This window comes from Dermacentor silvarum, chromosome 7 (genome assembly GCF_013339745.2).
Source record: "Dermacentor silvarum isolate Dsil-2018 chromosome 7, BIME_Dsil_1.4, whole genome shotgun sequence".
NCBI classification, from domain to species: Eukaryota; Metazoa; Arthropoda; class Arachnida; order Ixodida; family Ixodidae; genus Dermacentor; species Dermacentor silvarum.
The window spans coordinates 69,393,648-69,414,017 of NC_051160.1; the positions used below are offsets into that span (position 1 = coordinate 69,393,648).

The following is a 20,370-nucleotide window of genomic DNA, read 5'->3' on the forward strand; positions in this document are numbered from 1 at the left end:
ATCGCGGTTCTCGCGATGATGATTTCAAGTAAGGGAATGTCTTTCTAAATACGCGCCAGAACTTCCTCGCGACAAACGCAACAACAAACCATGCAGAGTGCAAAAGGTTGTCGTTCGAGCCTGTAGTTTCAAGAAAAATTGCGTAAGTGGGACGCCCTGAGTGTAAACGGAGCTTATCAGGCACGCTCTACGCCGAAATTGCCAACGCCCCTATATCGAAAGTCACATGTACAGCGAAGGCAATCTTTTCCTTGGTATCGTCCTCTGCTTATAGAACAACCGTCATATCAAGGATGACCTACATTGGCGACCGACAAATCGCTGTGCCGGCGGCAGGCTTCTCGAGCGACACTTCGTACCCGGCTCTATGCCAAGAGCGCTATAACAAAACTGTGTGTCTGAGAGATAGTCTTATCCCGTTATTTGCGTAATATTTGAGCGGGAGAACTATGACATCTGTGCTTCTGTTGCTTTGTAAAGCTTTGAGCATCAGACTTCACGTGTACGTCAATATCTCTAGACAAGTGCTCTAAACAACGGCCTCTGTCGTATAGGAATGCAAACGAGCCTTTTTATTTTCTGTCTTTGTCATCGGCTATGGGATTCTGAAGCAAGGTGCCAGACCGGCCTGGTTGGCAATCTCTGCTGTGCACAATGTGACAGAGGACAAAGGTCGGAAAAGCACTACCGAGACAAGTCATTGACACTTCCAACTAAACTTTATTCTTATGAAACACACACGTGTACATGCGCTCACGTGATCGCAATCGAAACTGCTGAACCATGATTGACAAAGCAAAAAGAACATCTCCACTATCTACGTTGATTGGCACAGTGTACTGCCTCCTGCACATTCTAGGTGAGGAAGCCCTTTGTCCAATAGCGCGACAGAAGGTTTGCTGACACAATCACTTTGAGCCACAGCCGTGGCTTCAATTATCAACGCGGTGCTATCGCCTGCGTACTTAGCAATTACTGATGTTTTTGTCCAGCAATGTAGCGCCGGTAACAATGAATCACATACGTCTAATATTAAGTCTAAAAACAGGTTTGTTGATTCCACAGTGGGGGGTGTGATTTGACGCATCCTCCTCTCCTGTGGCCTAAAATACGTGGGGCAGATGGGCAGGTGTCGTAATGTGACATTACAGGAGCACAATTTAAATGTGCAGAAATGCAGAAAGGGAATCCGCGCTTTGAATTGTAGGTGATGTGAGGGCGCTAAACTTTTGGAGAAAACATCAAGTAATTGCAAATCACGTAAGCACTAACACCGGGTTGATAATTAAAGCAACGGCTATTGATAAATGTAATTGCTTCAGCCTTATCCTTAAAGAAACTTGTAGGACTGGCATGTGCAAGAGGTGGTACGCTGTATTAGTCTATATGTAGATATTCGAGATGTTCTTTTGGTGTTGCCAAGCGTGGTTCGGCAGTTGCGAGTGTGATCACATAAGCGTATGTACGTACATGTGTGTGTCCAACAAAAACACAGTTCAAGTTTCAGCGCTTGTCTCCGTCGCGCCCTCTATACCGATGAAGCCACTTGCACTTCATTAGCTGTAACAAGAAGAAGCATCTTGTTTTTTTTTGGTCGTAATGAATACGTTGCAATAAATTACTAAATAATGTTGCCTTTACTATAATTACGGCAGACATATATAAAAAGAAAATGCATTAGAGCAACTTCGCAAATATAAATTTCACTTGTTTTCGACGCGCTATATTTTGCGCTGCTCGTTATTCCACGTGTTATAAAACGCCCGAACATAGCAATATACCACGTTACACGCAGACCACGCAGAAAAAAAGTGTGTTATTTTGCAGTAAAAAAAAAGAGATCCTCAGAATATAGCTCGTAGCAGGCCATATAAATTATGACTTTGAAGGCGCCGTAGCACCTTATGTTGGTATGTTTGCAGTAAAAATATTTATTATTATTTAAAATGTTCGTAATTATTCAAATAATAATTAAAAGTCAGAAAAAGTACGAAACCCTTCTTGTGGTTGCTGACAGTGAAATGTGATTTTTTCATTGGCACTAAAGGCTTCCGTTCTTTTTGTGCATGGTAGCTTGGACACGTGGTATACTTCGACGAATACGTTGAGTTTGAACATTAGCACTTGAAACAGAATTCTGTGTGGATGAAGTCAAATAGCATTGCTCCATTGCTTCTATAGAAAATGGCTACTTGAATATTTTCGCTTAGAAAGCATGTATATTTAGCGGCAATGCGACAAGGGTAATGTGAAAGGGTGACATAGATACATTTGCACAAGCAAATTTAACAGTTAGAAAAGAGCAGCACTACTAGTCAGGAAGCGCTGGCGTAGGGCTAAAACTACTTTTTGCGACCTTTTGATAAACGGAAACAAACAAGTGCTCAAGGTTCTCGTTCTGCCGACACACGCAAAAACAAATGTGCGTAGCCAGTAATACACTATTTATACAGCCGGTACTCAGAAATTTATTACAGCGCTGGAAATTGAGCCACTAATATTGAGATATAAAGGATATTGATTGAGTTGAACCAGTATGTAATCAAAATGATAGTGTCACGGGGTTTACGGAAAAAATAATAAACATCTGGTCTGGTGCCGTTAATGATTTAAATACAGAATTTTGTTGCCACATTCCAAAGGTCACCCAAATACGTGAATGTTTTCGTTTCACTGTGGAAACTTGCAAAGGCGTGCTGAAACCTACAGGTTTATATAAGTTGAATATCATACTCTGAGGCATAAGCCGATCGATACTGAAATATTTTGTGTTGCCTCTATGTTGTATGTATTTTCTGCCATTGTTTGGCCACTGTCCACAATTATTGAATATTTAAAATAAAAAGTAGGAATCTGTCTTTCTCTCTCTGTGTGTGATGCCTCAGTAATTTTTGCTGGGCAATATTCTTGTGCAAGGTTAGCTAAAATAAGATTAGTTAATAATTATTGCAACTCAGTGCATCAGACCAAGATAAAAGTGCCAGGTGATATAATTCTACAATCTATTATTATTATTATTATTATTATTATTATTATTATTATTATTATTATTATTTGATTTGTACACATATGCACACAAGGACACAAAGGGATTAAGGAGGGAGCAAGCAGACAACTGCCACCGAGAGGGGCACAACGCCTGCCTACTCCTATAGGAGGAGGGAATAGAGGAAATTTAAATATGAGAAAATAAAAGAGGAAATAAAGAATGACGGAGACACAGACAGAACAAAACAAAAATACAAATGTCTATAAATGGGAGGCCAAGTCAGTGTCCTTCAGAAAAGTTAGCAGGGCTCGATGGGCCTGGTCACGTCGAGCAGCGCTCGTCCTTGGAAATAGGCAATCTTCAAGGGTCGCACATTGCAGCCTCATAAGTCTATACTCATTAATTAGTAATGCGCGCTGCGCAACGAATGCGGGACACTCTAAAACGAGATGTTCAAGTGTCTAACAGGAGCCACAAAACGTACACGACCGGCTGTCCTCACGTCCTTGTCGGTATATAGGCGTTCGAGCACCAACACAGACCCAACCCTTAACTTGTATAACAGTGCTCTAGCACGACGGGGCAAGCCTCAACAACGAACACGGGGAGGGAACGATCCGTCTGCAACACGCCGGTCTGGGTGCTGATTTAGGAGGTATCGGCGCATCAGGAGACGAGCGTTTTCCAACATGCACGAAATGTCAGGGCAGTCACATTCATGGTGGGCACAGCTTGAAGCGAGGCGATCAGCCTCTTAATTACCAGCGATGCCCACGTGCAAGGGTACCCACTGGGCAATGAGGGACACTCCACAGGAAGTAATTTTGCCGGAAGTTTCTTGGATACTGCACAACAATGGGCTATCGGCATCTTGTCTAAGTTTGCTGAGGGCAGCACGGGAGTCTGTAAGAATGACGACCTTCAAGGCGTTTAATTTCTGCAATCTAAAGAGTGAATGAACAATCTAAAGAGTGAATGAAACAAACACCGCTAAAATACGGGCTGCTTACACATCATTCAGTTTTTTCAAAGTATTGAAAAACTCTTGTTTCAGTTTAGCAACGGCAAGAATAAAATGACAGAAGAGCTCTCTCAGGTTTGTAGACGAGAGCTCGCTAACATTTCTCAAGTGAGACTTCGATGTGTTTACACAATGTCTTTCTTCAGCTTCAACTTTTCTATAATAGCGCACTTGTTCTTGCGTTAAATGCACTAAAGGAAGGAAGCATTACAGCATGAATATTTGCTCAATCTCAGTGGCGTCGGAGGCCGCCAATTTTCTGCCCTATACTTGTTCATATAGTTTTTGCTTTTATACTATGGCAGTTATGTAATTCACATTGTGCTTAAAATAATAGGGCGAAGGAGTTAGTGCTAGTAGAAATTCTCGAAAACGTTATGTGTGAGCTCTCATGGCGTTCTAAAGAAACAATTATTTACCCTAATTCAGATATAGGAGAAATGGGCGCCAACACAGCTGGGCTGGGTCGCAGAAAAGCTTTGGAAGTGTGCGAGTTATTTAGGGACCATATGGAAAGCGCTAAAGCCTAGTTTTGTGCCAGTTTAGACAATTTTTGGGAAACCCCTACAAGGTTTGAAGACTGCCTACGAAATCCAATAGTATTTGTAATTGTGTATTCAGAAAAAGAGGCTCATTTCATTATTATTGGTGAGGTGAACCGAATGTAAAAAAGTTTAGATTAACCATGCGCTGTGGCAAATATGTATGCAACGCTCAATTTTCCCTAACTTTCAGGTGTAATACTAAGCACCAGGTGGTTCCTCCGGTCTTCCCCGGTGCACTGAAATATGCACATTACATCAGGCTGAAATATGAAGAATACTGTAGGAGATGCAGAATAAAAGTATCTGACACCACACGCGCGAGGGCGCCACTCAAATATCTCGGGGCTAATAGTGTGCCTTGAATTGCGGGAATTTCAAGCATAAGGCTTCGGGTGGCGTGGTGGCGTGTGCAATGTGGGGGAAGAGATGGGAAGTGCTTTGTTCAGGGTCATGCGGGAATAAATAAAAAAAAAACTTGGAGGACGCTTTAGCTTTGCCTTTAAGAGTGGGACGCGATACCATTGAAAGATGCCTGACTGCTTCTCACATTTCCCGGGGACTGCAGCTTATGTGGCCGTAATGTTTACCTGCAAACGCTGCCGACGAAGTCTACGCACGAAAGCGACTTTTCTGTTTCTTTTTTTTTTCCTCCGCGTGGCCGGCGCCACCGCTGTCGCGGATGCGTAGAGGCGAGCGCCATCGGGATGGTGTTCAAAGAACCGAGCGGGGCGCTTTTTTGTGTTTGATGTTTGTGTTTGACTTTCTGTGCAATTAAATTGTTCCAAATTACAATCCGACGCTATCATGTCTGTAGGTTGTGTGTAAGTCCTACTTAAGAAACTTTCTGACGCATTTTGCTTTGAGAAATTCAATTACTTCAGTTACGCCTATGTGCCACGCGGAGGGCCTGCATGATTCGGGATGCGTGGATCGGGATGTTTTTTTTTTTTTTTTTGTAAGGACAACGCCTTCGACGTCGACACCGGATATTCTGCAACACGGGGTCCCTAACGCTGTAGTGTTAAAACAGTCGACAGTCACTCTACCACATTTGCACAGTCACTGCTCGTGCGCCGCCATTCCAGCACGATTGTAAAACTTATGCGCCACTCCGGTCAAACTCTCGAGAACAATTAGTCGAACAGGTCTAATCGATTAAGTCGATTAAATGGAAGGTGGACATCGATGAGATAAATCGTTTTGCGAGATACTTTATTTGAATAATCATTATTCAATAATACCAACCCTATACCTGCTTTCCTGTATTTATTCATGCCACATCAACCTATTAAGCGCGAATAAATTATTAGTAGAAAAATTGTAGTTTGAGAATTGCCCCGCATAAGTCACTACTGGTAATAAAATCACCTTGAGCGCTTCCGAAATGGTTGCCACAATGATACAGTTGACCTTACCAAGATAGGCCAAGCTCCTCCTTAAGAAATATAGGTGCGCCGCCCCCCCCCCCCCCCCCCCCCTGACTTTAAGCACTGGCCACGCTTTTTTATATTTCGTGATCTTCGTCCGCGTCCGAACGAAAAACAGCACGTAAAAGTAAACGTCGTGGAATAGAGCTCCGTTGTGTTTCTCAACTAAGCCTCACAACTTAACAAGAGACGTATGCCCTAAAAATATACTTAGGATATAGTATTTTTGGTGTCACTACTTCGTAAATATTCGTACGTAACGAGTAACGTAAGACGCACACGAACAATATGCCATTGGCCATATTTTTCTAAAGTCTATGCACCCATTTTAAAAATTTTGTTCAGGTTACGAAAAAACACACACCACACACACATACACACACTCACACACAGAAAGACGTCGCGCACACAACACTTCATCGATATGGCTGTGCTCCCTTTAAACGTGACATTAATTTCACGCACAGCGTCAGTTGTGAGTACAGCCTCAACCAGGAGAAGCAGCATCTCGCCGCCAAGAAGATGCTCGAAATATTTGTAAGGGATCGGTTAGAATAACGTCTCAAAATCTAGCTAGTTCCATTTACAATTGAGTAGACAAGTTTTTACATACAAGGTAATGTCGTTGAGTTATTCAGGTAGGGGAGGAATTGCAATCTGTAAGTCTCGCAGAAGTTTATATAGCTGCTGTTTACAATATTCTTATCTTTTTCAACATTAACTTCTACTACATACCACCGTGTGCTAGAGACTCGGCAATAACTTTCTTCAGAATGCAATGCAATAAATGCAACCCATGGTTACAAAGCAAGCCGAGCATAACTAAATCAGGTTCAAATAGTTAGGTCCACCTACCTGCGGGTGACACTGTCTTCTAATCTGTATTGCCTGAGCGCCCTTTCACGACAGCAGGCAAAGGCTATACAAATGACAGGACCGCTATCTCGACTGCTCAAGCGGAGAAAAACCTGTTTTTTTCCTTGTGTGCCGTGGTTGCGAAATCGCTTGGAGCGGTCTTTTGTGAATGCTCTCGTAATGTTGCCTGCTCTGTAAACAGATATAATTTGCTTGCGTAATCATAAGTGTAGGGCAGCGATGCGAACGACGTCGGTGGACGTAATTCGACAAACCAAGGAAAAGGTCTTGACGTCCTGAAGAAGCCTAAGGACGAGAACGTATCCAGAACGTATCCTGACTTCGATTCACGGCGAAGCAAAATGGCCAAGAACATGGCCAAGGCGCCTACGCGCCTTGAGGTCGGTGTGGTGTTATGAAGCTTTGCGCACAGTCAAGACTTCGATGCCTGGTCTTGCCGTGACCGCAGTCTCTGGTGGTGCCAGGGCGCAGGTAAATATTAAGTGCGTGTAACATGGACCGCACTGGCACATCCGCGCACTCAGAGCTTCAGTGTGAAGCGGCGGTGTAGCAGATGACCACCGTTGGGCATGCTCAAGCCTAGACGAGTTTGCGTTTCCCATGCTGAGAAGCCGAGGGAGGTGCACTTTCAGCATGAGTGACGAGCTAAAGAGGCAAGCGAATCTTGCATGTGAGTTCATCGCAACGGGTAAAGTAAAAATCCTGTGCTTGTGTTGTTCAAACTGTGCCAAATCTTGCTCTTAATGTAGCTCCAATCCTGCTCAAATCCAGTGCTAATGCAGCTCCACTAAAGTGGAACCTGGGGAAGTGCGAAGCAGTGATGCGCCGGGGTTTCCCTTATGTTATTGTTGTGCTAATCTCGCACACGTCAGCAGAAATTGAGCGTTTGTGGGGTGGTGGCGCCCTCTCTTACGCTGTGCTGGTACTAGACTGGCGTTTCGGAAGCGATTTTCGCGAGTTTCTGCTAATTCCCGCATATCCCTGGCTCATACCCACATATGCAATGCGGGTATGCGTTATTAGAGTTAATTGTGACGTAATTGACGAGTATGTGATGTTATTGATGCCATGACCTATCTGTCATGTTAGTCATACATTCGTACCCTTCCATGCCAATTTGGTATATACCAAGTGAACGATACACGAGTTTTCAGCAGATCTTGTTTTTGTGCATGACCACGACGACATGGCATCACATTAGACGCCGACAGCCCGGGCCCCTAAAGTGCATCGCACTTAAAAAAAGGGCAAGTTTGCTCTCGGTCGTGCAAAGCTTAGGCACAGCGAAAGTGCCATCCTCAAGTGTTACTGGCCGCTACTTTTAGGTACTAACTTGGCTGCGGCTAGGTCTTAACTTGGTTTAACTTAACTTCGCATGTAGGAAAGTATTCTCGAACGATCATTTTCGGAGGTACCTTCCCCTTTGCGACATTTCGCGTGACAAGCGCTGAACGCGTCGGCGCCTACGAGCGACAGCGTTCCTTCCATGGTACAAACGTAGGCAGGCTAACCAAGGTCGGCACAGTGCTAAGAACGCTGTTGCTTGCGACGCAGAACGCGATGGTGACATTTCGCGTGACTAGCGCTAGACGCGTCGGCTCCTACGAGCGAGAGCGTTCCTCGGATGCCACAAACGCCGGCAGGTTAACCAAGGTTGGCACAGTGCGCAGAACTCTGTTGCTTGGCGACGCCGAATGCGTTGGAGGCTAGCCGCTCGATATCAATCGGCCAGCTTCGCTGTGTCTTGTGCTTTGCACGGTCTAGTGCAAGCTTTCGCCTTTTTTTGTAGCGTTAGCTACACTGGCCTAGCCAAGCCCGTTTCGCGCGGCACATCAAGAGCCGTGCTGCGCATGCGCAAGTGATGTCACACGGCTTGCGCACCGGAGCCACCGGAGCCGGCACCTCTCGCGCACTCCGCCGCCGCCGCGCGCGACTCACCGCCGCCGGTCTGCGCATTCCAGAGGAGTGACGTCGTAGCCGTGGTAGACGCACTGGCGCCGGCGCGCGCTCGCTGTGCAGTGGCCGTCTGACACTGCGCTGGCGCCGCTGCGCTTCTGACTGGCTTTTGCCAGTGTGGTATAGCCATGGAGAAGGAGAGCGCAAATGCTGCTCAACAGCGCAGAAGAACGGAGAAGCTTGACTCATCGGATCCCGAAGTAGTTGCCTGGCAATTAGCGGTTGAGCGTAGGAGGAATGAATACATGTGCCACATAATACGTATACCGCGTGTGTGTCATTGGAGCAGCAGTAAGCATGACAATCAAGCTAATCCTTGACAATCTAGACAACCAGGAAAACTAAGAATAATCAGCTGAACCTTTGCTAACGCTACGTATATCCTGGCATAGCCGAGCTAAGTCACTGCAACTTTTTTCTCCTAGCTCAGCGCGCTGCGGAGAGAAGAGATGCGGTGGTCGGGAAGGTAGGGAGCTGGCCAGGAGGTGACCACGTACGCATGCGCCACGCTGCCCTCCTCCGCTCTCCTGGTTGCCATGGCTACGGCGCGGCAGTTTCATAGTACCAACCACAAATTGCAGCTGGCTTAAACAGTTTCGCTGTTAAAATAAAATACGGTAGTATCCACGTTACCATGACTGACGATGGCAACGAAATAACCACCCAAAAAATATAGCGGGACACCATATTCGAGGTCGATTCATAAGGTCGCGAAGCCGAGGCTACGATGTGGTTCCAAACCAATGAGCAGCGAGATAAATTATGATCGTGCTATTGAAGCGCCACTATATCTCGCGGAGCAACACAGCAGTTGATTAAAATTAACCACCCATTACGTAACTAATGGAAACCTTCGAACAAATATGGACTATATAATCAGAATGGAAAAATGTTAAGTCATAGGCTGCTTGCTTCCATCTTCGAATATTTACGAGGGGCGTCAATAAAGACTTCCCCTGACTGACTTCTGTTTATTGCAGGATGCTGAGACTGCGCATGTGTAATGAAATAATTCACTATAGGTCACGTGCCTATGTGCAACTCTGAACTAATAACGGTGTTTCTTTTACAGGTGCTGAAGCGGTGTGAGGTGTGATAATGGATGCAGTGGAATGCAGAGCAGTCAAGTTCCTGTACTTGAAAGGCCGCTCTCCAACGGAGACGTTCGATGAGATAAAAGAGGTTTATGGGGAGGATTCCCCATCATATGATGTAGTGAAGAACAGGCATCGTGAATTCAAATGCGGTGGGACTTCGGTGGAAACGGCTCCGATTGCAGGACGACCACACTCCGCTATCGATGAACACACCATCCAGCAAGTGGAGGCCGCCTTTTTAGGAAATCGGCGCGTAATCGTTCGAGACCTAGCCCAAAATGTCAAGAATAGTGTGGGGTCCGTGGAAAAAATAATTCAGGACCATCTTCATATGCGTAAGGTATCCGCTCGCTGGGTTCCCCGGCCGCTCACACCTTTCCAAAAGCAGGAACGAGTGGAATGCTCCCAGACTCTTTTGACCATGCGCCATGGAAACCAGAAGGGACTATTTCAACAGACTGATTACGCAGTATGAAAGCTGGGTCCATCCCTATGATTCGGAGACTGAAGTCTAGTCGATGCAATGGAACCACTTGGACTCACCGCCTCCGAAGAAGGCACGCGCCCAGCCCTCGGCGGGTAAGGTGATGCTCACAGTCTTTTGGGACCAGCACCGAGTAGTCTTGATGGATTTACTAGCAAAGGGTGCCACGATTACTGTGGCATACTATGCTTCGCTGCTGCGGAAATTGCAGGAGGCCATCAAAAGCAAAACACGTGGCACGCTCACCAAAGGTGTCCGCCTTCTGCAAGACAATGCCCCAGTTCACAACTCACATGTTGCCCAGATGGAAGCACGCTGCTGCGGCTTCGAAATGCTACCGCATCCCCCTTATTCACCCGACCTCGCACCATCGGACTTCCACCTCTTTCCAAGAATGAAGTCATATTTGAAGGGCAAGCATTTTCCAGATGATGAGACTCATTTCTGAAGTCACAACATGGCTTTAGGAGCAACCTGTCGACTTCTACAAGCGAGGTGTATACAGTTGCACAAAAAGATGGGAGACGTGTCTGTCCCTGGGCTGCACCTATGCAGAGAAGGACTAATAAATCTGCAAAGTTTCGTTACTCTCCGTCCACAGGAGTGGGTCAGCTGAAATCTTTATTGAACGCCCCTCGCATGAGCATGAAATCGTGCACGCTTTTGCAGTTTGCTCGTGGCGACGCGGGCTGAGAAATGCCGCGAAGGCATTGCCGTATTTACCACTGTAATGTCGTCAAAACTCACTCATGCGTAGCCATCAAAAGTAATGACAATATATGTAACTTTAACGTTATAAAATTTTATCAGTAACGTTGTCTTTTAATTGCCTTTTAGCTAAACAATATTTTCTATATGTATTCCGTACTGGAGCAAAACTATAAGTGGCATACGTTCTGTGTTAGTGAAGATGCAAGTATGGTTTGTGTAAATTATTTCAATGTAGCGTTGCATTTATGTTGACACCAACATAACAGATGTGTTTTGGTACTAAGGGCACATACATGTCGTAATTCTATAAAATGTGGGTGAATCTATTGCTCTGAGTTCATGCAAAACTCTTAAGGCTAACCAGTGCAATGGCTGCCGTCATAAAATGAAGTTATAAAGACAGATGGGTCAGTTATCAATCGTTATCAAAATGTTATGAAATCAGTTATCAAAATGGAGCGATTCAGTGACGTAACCGGAAGTGGGGTGAACTGGTGTAAGTTCCTGGGATTTAGGCACGGAGAATGGGCTTCGACCCCAGACATATTCGCCAACGTGGCTTGGGTTACTACGCCACCAAGGTACTTGGGGGTGCCGCTGGAATTTTATAAAGACACTGATGCGTACTGGGTCGGTATTTTGTAGCGATGCTTTTCCGGTCATAATGTGATTTCGCGCTTATCGCGCTTTGTCAGTGGTCGGAACAACGGTCCGCTCGCGTTATCAACGGGATCAGCCGGCCGGGAGCGGTGGATGATAAGACTAGAGTAGAATAAGTCACAATGCCTCGCTACAAAATCGCGGCCCTGGCGAGCGCAGGCGCAAGAAACGCGAGAAAAAGCGGACAGATGGAAAAGTTCTCGTCTATCAGTCTTCGCAAGCAAGTTGTCGTACAGTCGAGTGCAAAATTTTAGAGACCACGGGAGCGGCGGCTAAACTAAAGTCCCTATATAAGAAAGGTACCGCCATCCTTTGATAAACGCCGCTTCTCTCTCTCCCGTATCTCCGATTGGACGGTGATAGCGCGCGCTTTTCACTTCTTTATATTTTCTTTTTTTCCGCCTCAGAGCCATGTTGAAAGTCCTCTGCGCAGCCGCAGTCGCCGGCGGCGGCGGCGGCGCGCGCCCGGCCTGAAAGCTTCAACGTGGACTTTCTAGGTGCGCCACCGTCGACTTGGCTTTCGCAAGCAAGAAGTAAAGAAAAAGCAAGCGCTTTAGGAGAGGAGGCGGCGGGGGAAAGAGTAGATGGCGGTACTTTTCTTATATAGGGATTTTAGGCTAAACTGCATCGCTGCGCGTTCTGACGGCTGCGCGCCTAAGTTCGAGAGCGCGTACTGCGCACGCGCGTCCTTTTCTATCTGCCAGCCTGCTCGTTCGGTCGCTTCAACCGCGCACGTACCCTAACGCGGGCGAGAGCGCAAGGGGCCACTTCTGCAGCCGCCGTGCAATCACCCGAGCGATGATAATGTCATATCGTGACGAAAACACTTCATTTGTACTGACAGCGCTGGGAGCGCGCCAGCCTCGGCGCCTTGATTCTACGCGTTCCGCGGCGCGGAAGACATGCTTTGCATCACTTTTCTGAAATCGAATTATGTGATAAGGTCAGGAAGCGGCGATGTCTTTTGCGCTCTACGATTCCACGGCGACTGCAGAAGTGGCACCTTGCGCTCTCGCCCGCGTTCCCGTGAGTGCGCGGTTGAAACGACCTTACGAGCAGGCTGGCAAATAAAAAAGGACACGCGTGCGCAGTATGCGCTCTCGAACTTAGGCGCGCAGCCGTCAGAAGGCGCAGCAATGCAGTTTAGTCACCGCTCCCGTGGTCTCTAAAATTTTGCACTCGACTGTACGTAATGCAAGTGCTGCATTGTTCCCGAGTAAACGTGCAGAAGCTGCACCGTGTTTTTGCTGTCTTTCTTTGGGCGTCCAGTTGGGAGAGGTGCAGCCGCACAAACTTGTTTCGGCAGGTGAAGGCCGGTAGTTTAGGACTTGGACATTTGTTTGTGCGACAGATTGTAAACAGGTTTTTATTTTTCTGAGATGTTAGAGACCCATTCCTGCGCATGGTGCATGTGTCAACAAAGACTCGGGGGAGCATTGCCTGATTTTGTGATGACGACGCAATATGTTTCAGGTGGCGTTCGTGGTTTCTTCAGAGAAATTGTTGTAAGTCTCAAATTTCTAAACACACGTTTTTCGATGGAGTATTTGAGTAGCGTTATAAGGAAAAAATTGTACAAGGATGTTTGTGACGTAGTGTTTCCCGTGCCCTTGTACAGGGCTGTATACTCTGGAGGCCCAGGTGGAAATGTTTTAAAGAGAGTGAAAAAAATGCAGGTGTCGCCGGGAACCAAACCCTTTTATTTCATGTTACACACTGGAACTTTATCTGTTAAGTCTTTCCTAGAGGAAAGGGGTTTCTTTCTACCTTGGGGTTCCCACTGCCTCATATGCAAGCAGCTTGAGACAATAGACTATGTTTTTATTCATTGCTGGAAAGGGGAATATTTTTGGGAGGTGCGACAAAGAACAATAAAAAAAGAATTACCGCTCGACTCTTACGGGATCAGGTATCTGCCAACAGATAATGAGGATGGTAGAAAGGTAGAAAGTTACCTATCAAGAAAGGGGTCAGGCAAGGAGACGCAATCTCTCCAATGCTACTCACTGCATGCTTAGAAGAAGTATTCAAGCTCTTAGACTGGGAAGGCTTAGGAGTGAGGATCAACGCGAATATTTCAGTAACCTTCGGTTTGCAGATGACATTGTCCTATTCAGCAACAATGGAGATGAATTACAGCAAATGATTGAGGACCTTAATCGAGAAAGTGTAAGAATTGGGTTGAAGATGAATATGTAGAAGACAAAGACAATGTTCAATTGCCTGGCAAGGGAACAAGAATTAAGGATCGCCAGTCAGCCTCTAGAGTCTGTAAAGGAGTACGTTTATCTAGGTCAATTACTCACAGGGGATTCTGATCACGAGAAAGAAATTCACAGAAGAATAAAATTGGGTTGGAGTGCATACGGCCGGCATTGCCAAATCCTGACTGGGAGCTTACCACCGTCGTTGAAAAGAAAAGTGTACAATCATTGCATTCTACCGGTGCTAACATATGGGGCAGAAACTTGGAGGTTAACAAAGAAGCTGGAGAACAAGTTAAGGACCGCACAAAGAGCAATGGAACGAAAAATCTTAGGACTAACGTTAAGAGACAGGAAGAGAGCGGTGTGGATCAGAGAACAAACAGGGATAGCCGATGTTCTAGTTGAAGTTAAGCGCAAGAAATGGAGCTGGGCAGGACATGTAATGCGTAGGATAGATAACCGGTAGACCATTAGGGTTACAGAATGGATACCAAGAGAAGGTAAGCGCAGTCGAGGTCGGCAGAAAACCAGATGGAGTGAAGAAGTTAGGAAATTGGCAGGCGCAAGTTGGAATACGCTAGCGCAAGACAGGGGTAATTGGAGATCGCAGGGAGAGGCCTTCGTCCTGCAGTGGACATAAAAGTATAGGCTGATGATGATGATGAATGAGGATGGTTTTCCGTTTGACCAGATTATGCTGATGGGCCTCCACAGTATATGGCGCTCCCGTATGGCTTGCTATATTTGTATTTCCGCGAAAGTTTGCACAGGTTTCTGGAGATATTGAAAGCGCAAACAGATGTTCCTGAGTGGCTGTCAAGGCTGGAGCCTTTGGTGCTCAGGGAATTTTAAAATGACAACGCTTCGCCGCAGTGGCAATTTGGCCACTTGAGCGATCTGGCGTACTGTCTATTGTTGTGTGTTCATTTGTTGCACTGTGTCGAAGCCCGGAAATAAAGAAAAAAAAAAAAAAGGATTCTGGCACGATGTTGTGGCGAATATCATCATTTGCTCACGCTGAATTTACACTGTTGTGTGCTGTGTGTACGTGATCTAATGTGAGTTTAAACAAGGATGGCGAGGGAAGGGGGGGGGGGGGGGGCTATTGTGTAAGAGTCCACCCCACCTAGTGGACTGTCCACTTCGGATTATCCATTGGCAGAGCAATACGGGCGCGAAGGAGACTGGCTGGCTCGTTCACGTTCGTGTTGCTGGCGCCAATCGCACAGCTGAAGTGGACAATCCACTAGGTGGACTCTTACAGAATAGCCCCCCTGGAGCTGCAAACGTTATTTTTTACCACAGAAACATTGGCCTCGTGCGATGCAGATGGCGCTGCCCTGCCTCCACCAGCCGCCATTGCAGGACGTGCACGCTTCTATGGAAGCTTCGTTACCCTGCGCAGATATACCTTGCCTAATTGTTGAAGTCAAGTTTATTTAGAAATCTGTAGAATATATTCTGGGGCTTCTGTTCCTTTGGCTAAACGGGGTGATAATTTTTAAGTTTTTCGAATTTTTAAAAATTGCCTGTTGCAGATTGCATAATTCTACTCCTTGAGCTGGACTATTCAAAAAGGCGGACTTGCACGAGAAGTCAAAAATGATATTCAACTAAAGAAAAATACACTAATTAGCCTCCTGATTTCCTAAACTGCAGCACCTACTGGAATTTACGAATTGTAGTCGGCCAGTTTGCAAGGCGTATCCACGTAGAATTAATTTCCAGAATGACACCGGTTTGGATATAGGCGCCATCAAACTGGCCGTAAGAATGCGCTGTACGTTCCGCTTACTTTTTAGCACTGTTTATTCATTCAAGCACAAAGTAACTGGAACGCCTAAGTATTTTGTTCCGCACGCTGTGAAATAATATCTGGAAACTGGTGTCATCCTTGCAATTCATTTGAAGCGGATTTGTCTTGCAATTTCACGGGCACCAATTTTGAAATTGTCATATGTGCCTTAAAGTAATCATTAAAAAAAGTAATTATTTAATTTTTTTCGGTTTCTCGTGGAAGTGATGTCCGCCTCTTCGAATAATACACTCCAAGGACAAGAATCATGCTACCTGCCACAGGTGATCTCTGAAAATTCCGGCACACTTAAGAAATAATCACTCGTCTTTTCACCTGCAAACATGATCACCCGCGAATACACGCAAAGTGCCTCGAGCGGCCAGTCGCACGCCAATATTGCGTGTATTCACCGGCTTCTTTCTCTCTCGGAAAAAACACTGTTATGTAGCACGTGTTATGCAACAGAAAGCTGTATCGGGAGTTTTTCACGCTGCTCTAAAATTTTCTCATCAACACTTTTCATCCAATTATGCTATTCGAGAAGTTAATTTTAAATTCAGAATATTCAGTTCAAGAATTCAGTGGTTGGCAGTTTCTACTCGGCCAACAACTGCGCTCCTACTTAGGCCGGCTGCGGCGGTCGCCCGCACCGTCTCTTAAAAGGGATCTCCACACGCCTCAGACTTTTGTATGCGCTGTGCATTCGCCACTCAGTTTCCGTTGAAGCGATAGACCGCACGAACTTCCGCTCGCTGCAGCGGCTGCGCTTGCTGCCAGCGTTTTTACAGTGTTTGTCGGCGGTCATTGAGTGTTATCTATTCATGTTTGCTTGTGCGCGTTGACACCACGCTTGTTAATTCAGTTAGTAAGCGAATTGTCTCCAAAATTATGCAGCCGGTAAAACTACTATCCCTACTTCAAATAGCTCTCTACTAATTTGCTATCACAACTGATGCTTCGCCTTTGGGGTGAAACTGCGACATTTTTTTTATTTCTTACACATGATAAAGAAGAGAAGTAAAGCTGGGAAGTTACCAAGATAACCATCAGATACCTTACCCTAGACTTCGATCAAGACATGTAGGAACTAAAACATACACAGGATAGAGAAATTGTACTAGTCGCGCACACTCATGAAGATACGTATCAATTATATGAGCAATCGTAGATACCTAGCGACGACTTCCGGTTGAGTACTAATGCTCTCGTTGCTTTCAATGATGGCTACGAATGGTCGCTGTCCAAGGCTCTGTCCGTTGTCCGAAACTGTATTAAATCCACCCAGTCTAACAATCTCCATATATGCGCAAATTTTTAGGAATAAATATAGCATTTCACCTGGAGCCTCAAGCTTCCTCTTTTCATACCAGCTATTTTTAGAAACAAAAAATTACTAAGCAACCTTTAAATACCCAAGGCAGTTCGCGCTCATTCCAGAGTTTGCATTACGTCACTTCCCGCTGTCTTTTTTGCTATCCAGTCTTCAATTTGTTGAACCTGTTCCTGCGTAAAGCGGTTTCTCTAGTCGCCCATGTTTTCCTTACGCACGAACCCAGCAGCCTTGTGAGTCTCGACAGCCTCCGTTAGCAGGTTCTTCAACATTTCAAAGGAAGCAGGTTTCTTAGACGCGGTTTCTACCAATTTTGTCACTCTGTTCACCGGCTTGTCGCTGAAGAAGACCTTCATGTTTCCTAGACTGCGGGCGTTGAGCACCTTCTGCAGAATTACCTCGGCTTCACTCAATGCAGCTCGGTGCTGCACAGTGAGGAAGTCAGGCGATCTTGAACACTTGCCCTCTCGTGTCCGCCTTCAGTTGCTCATAGCTAAGGAAAAGGACGTTGGCGTCAGTTTATCCGCTCATACCACGCGAAGAGGTGGTCGAAATAATTGCCGCAAATGACCTGCACAAACGAAAAGAGGGACCTTGTTAATTTTCCACACGCATTAAGTATAACTTTACGCCCTATTTCTGAAACATGAACTTAGAGTGATTTACGGATGAGAAGTTGCTCGCCAAAGTACGCTCTTTGGCGCGTTTCACTATTCCTCACATGTATTTTGCATACGGTGAATGCTCAATACTTTGACATTTTCCGGGTCAATGAAAAGCACCGCCGCACGTTTAAATTTGGTCATGTATCTTAATGACTGACAAATCCAACCATTAGGAGTGCATTAAAGGCATCCTACTCTGAAATTTACAGTGTAGGCTAAAAGATAAACTAAGAGGCATACTGAAAGAAATATTATGGAAACTAAACGTATACATAGCCATAGGGCAAAAACCGATGCTTACCTTGGCGGATAAAAAAAAGGGTAAGTAACTTTCGAAGGAAACGTCCGTGACCGTCTTTGGAGTCAATCCTTTTGGGAAGTGGTAGTAAGACACCGCACAGTCGTAAGTGTTCCTGGCGACGTATATGTACTTCGCGTTGTCCACTGGTGGGGAATCTCGCATTGAAAGGTGTGTCGAAATTGGTCCTGTCCTCGATGGATCCTGAGCAGGTCCGGCACTAGTCAGTTCAATGAATGGACACAGGAGACTAAATTCACCAACGCACGAGAGTTCTTTGCCACGTTCCAGAATGTTGTAAACAATAAACACTATCCAGTATGTACCGCCCGTGTGCTTGTGTTGTAGTGCACGTTAAAGAACCCCAGGTGGTCAAAATTAATCCGGAGCCCTCCACTACGGCGTGCCTCATAATCAGAACTGGTTTTGGCACGTAAAACCCCAGAAAGAAGAAGAAGTATGTACCGACTTTGGGGTATGTTACGACGATAATGTCTCCTAGCCGGGGTTTGTAATTGATTGCTGAGTGGATGTTTTCGTCTCGAAAGAAGTTGTGCATCCACACGCCTTCGACAAATCGATATGATTATTGGTCCATAATTCGTTGTCGTCAGGGTCTGCAAAAAGTTTACACGAACAGATATCACCGGGCATCCATATCACTTTGCCACTGCTTGCTCTGAAAATCTCGAGAGCACCATATACAAGATGTTTCAGTTAGGTTGTGACAAGCCTTGAACAACACCCGTGCGCTACCTGAATGCCGCCAGAGCATGTATCGTTGACTATCTTGTTAAGCCACGCAAACCACTTTTGCTATTAGGTGGTGTCATTATTTTAGAAAAACATTATCCTTTAAACTATTGCTTCCAACATAACGTCTTCCAAAGATAAGTTCTAGAGCGCATTTAGAAAAGTGCCGATAAATTATTTTTATGTAGATAGCTAGCTCTCGTGGTTCTTTGTTTCAGAGCTCCAAAAAATTTGAAAATCTGCCATGTGTCCTGTCGCTTGAGCGCAGCGATATTAGTTCTCTCAAGTATGCTTTGATGGCAGGATCAGTGCTGTAAACCGGAATTTTGATTGAATAGGCTTTCATCTAAGATGATGTCTCAAGGACAATGGTCTTCACTTCCACTTCTGCCTAAATCAATGGGCACCTGAAGCAATAGAGCAAGCGGAGCCGTACGATAAATAATAACTACCACACGTAGTCCGTACCCAGTGGCCTTTGAGTGTCGCTCAAGTTAGGTGAAGCACTATTTAGAAATATAAATCAGCATATTCTTGTTGCTTACCGTTAGGTGCACAGCTAAATATCTAGTTATTCTTTAAATTGGAGATTGCGGTAAACCCAGGATCAAGTCATACAACTTGTGGCACGAATTGAGCACCATTTCTTAGTGCCTACGTAGGTATGAATATGAAGAAAAAAGTCGAACTGTATCAGCAGTTTTTACCTGTGTTTTTTACAGCCAATTTGGTGACTACATGTAGCACCACCTACTCCTCTTTCCTGGCATGGTACTTGTGCTCATAATTTGCGTGAAAAAAATAACAACAATGAACTGCAAAAAGATCACAGGCCTGCGCGGCACACGCAGCACAATCACAGCGTAAGCTGGTGGAGTGGCTCAAGAGTAGCCCTAATTTCGGCACCACGCACACCAGGGTCTTCGCGACAAAGTCTCTTCGCCTCGTTTTGACGAGAGCGATCTCTCAACTGCCTGCCCGGCGCCGATGGCGAGCTGCCCACGATGCGTATGCAGGCACGTTAACTAGAGGGTGCCACCATACTGGCGGAGACTGGAGATCGCGTGTTCTTGTATTATTTTTTTTTTTGCGCACCTCGTCTGAGTGGAATCTCGTCGTCTGCGCCTTAACTAGTTGGCGTCACCATACTGGCAGAATCTAGGATTGTCTGCGTCGGCGTTGATAGGTCTTTTTTTTTTCCGCTGCCCGAAAGCAAGCGCTTGCGTGGCTCAGTGGAAAAGTATCCGACGCTCGCACAGCGGGCCTGGGTTCGATCCCGGCGGAGACCGGGTACTTTTTTTTCGTATGGTTACGCGGCGGCGGCGGCCGCATCATCGCGACGCGAAACGGCTATTGGAATGAGCCCATAACAGCTTACGCTGTAAAAAATAAATGGAGATTCACACCCATCTTTGTTGCGTGGTGGCTATGGTCTAGTGCTGGAGTTTGGGGAAGCAGCGGCCATATTTTGATGGGCGCGAAATGAGAAAAAAAAAAATGTCGGTGTACCTTACATAAGGTGCATGGTAAAGAACCCCTCCCCCAGGTGGCCG

General features: G+C 45.8%; 1 protein-coding gene across 1 annotated transcript in view; it reads right to left on the minus strand.

Annotated features, from left to right (window-relative positions):
• The window catches only part of LOC119458176 (sulfotransferase 1B1), a 42,440-nt gene extending 35,538 nt beyond the window's left edge, over positions 1 to 6,902 (minus strand). Inside the window, exon 1 of the mRNA XM_049670810.1 lies at positions 6,838 to 6,902. The gene's annotated coding sequence lies outside the window, so the exon portion shown is untranslated. The remainder of the gene's footprint in view (positions 1 to 6,837) is intronic.
• Positions 6,903 to 20,370: the final 13,468 nt, after the last annotated feature.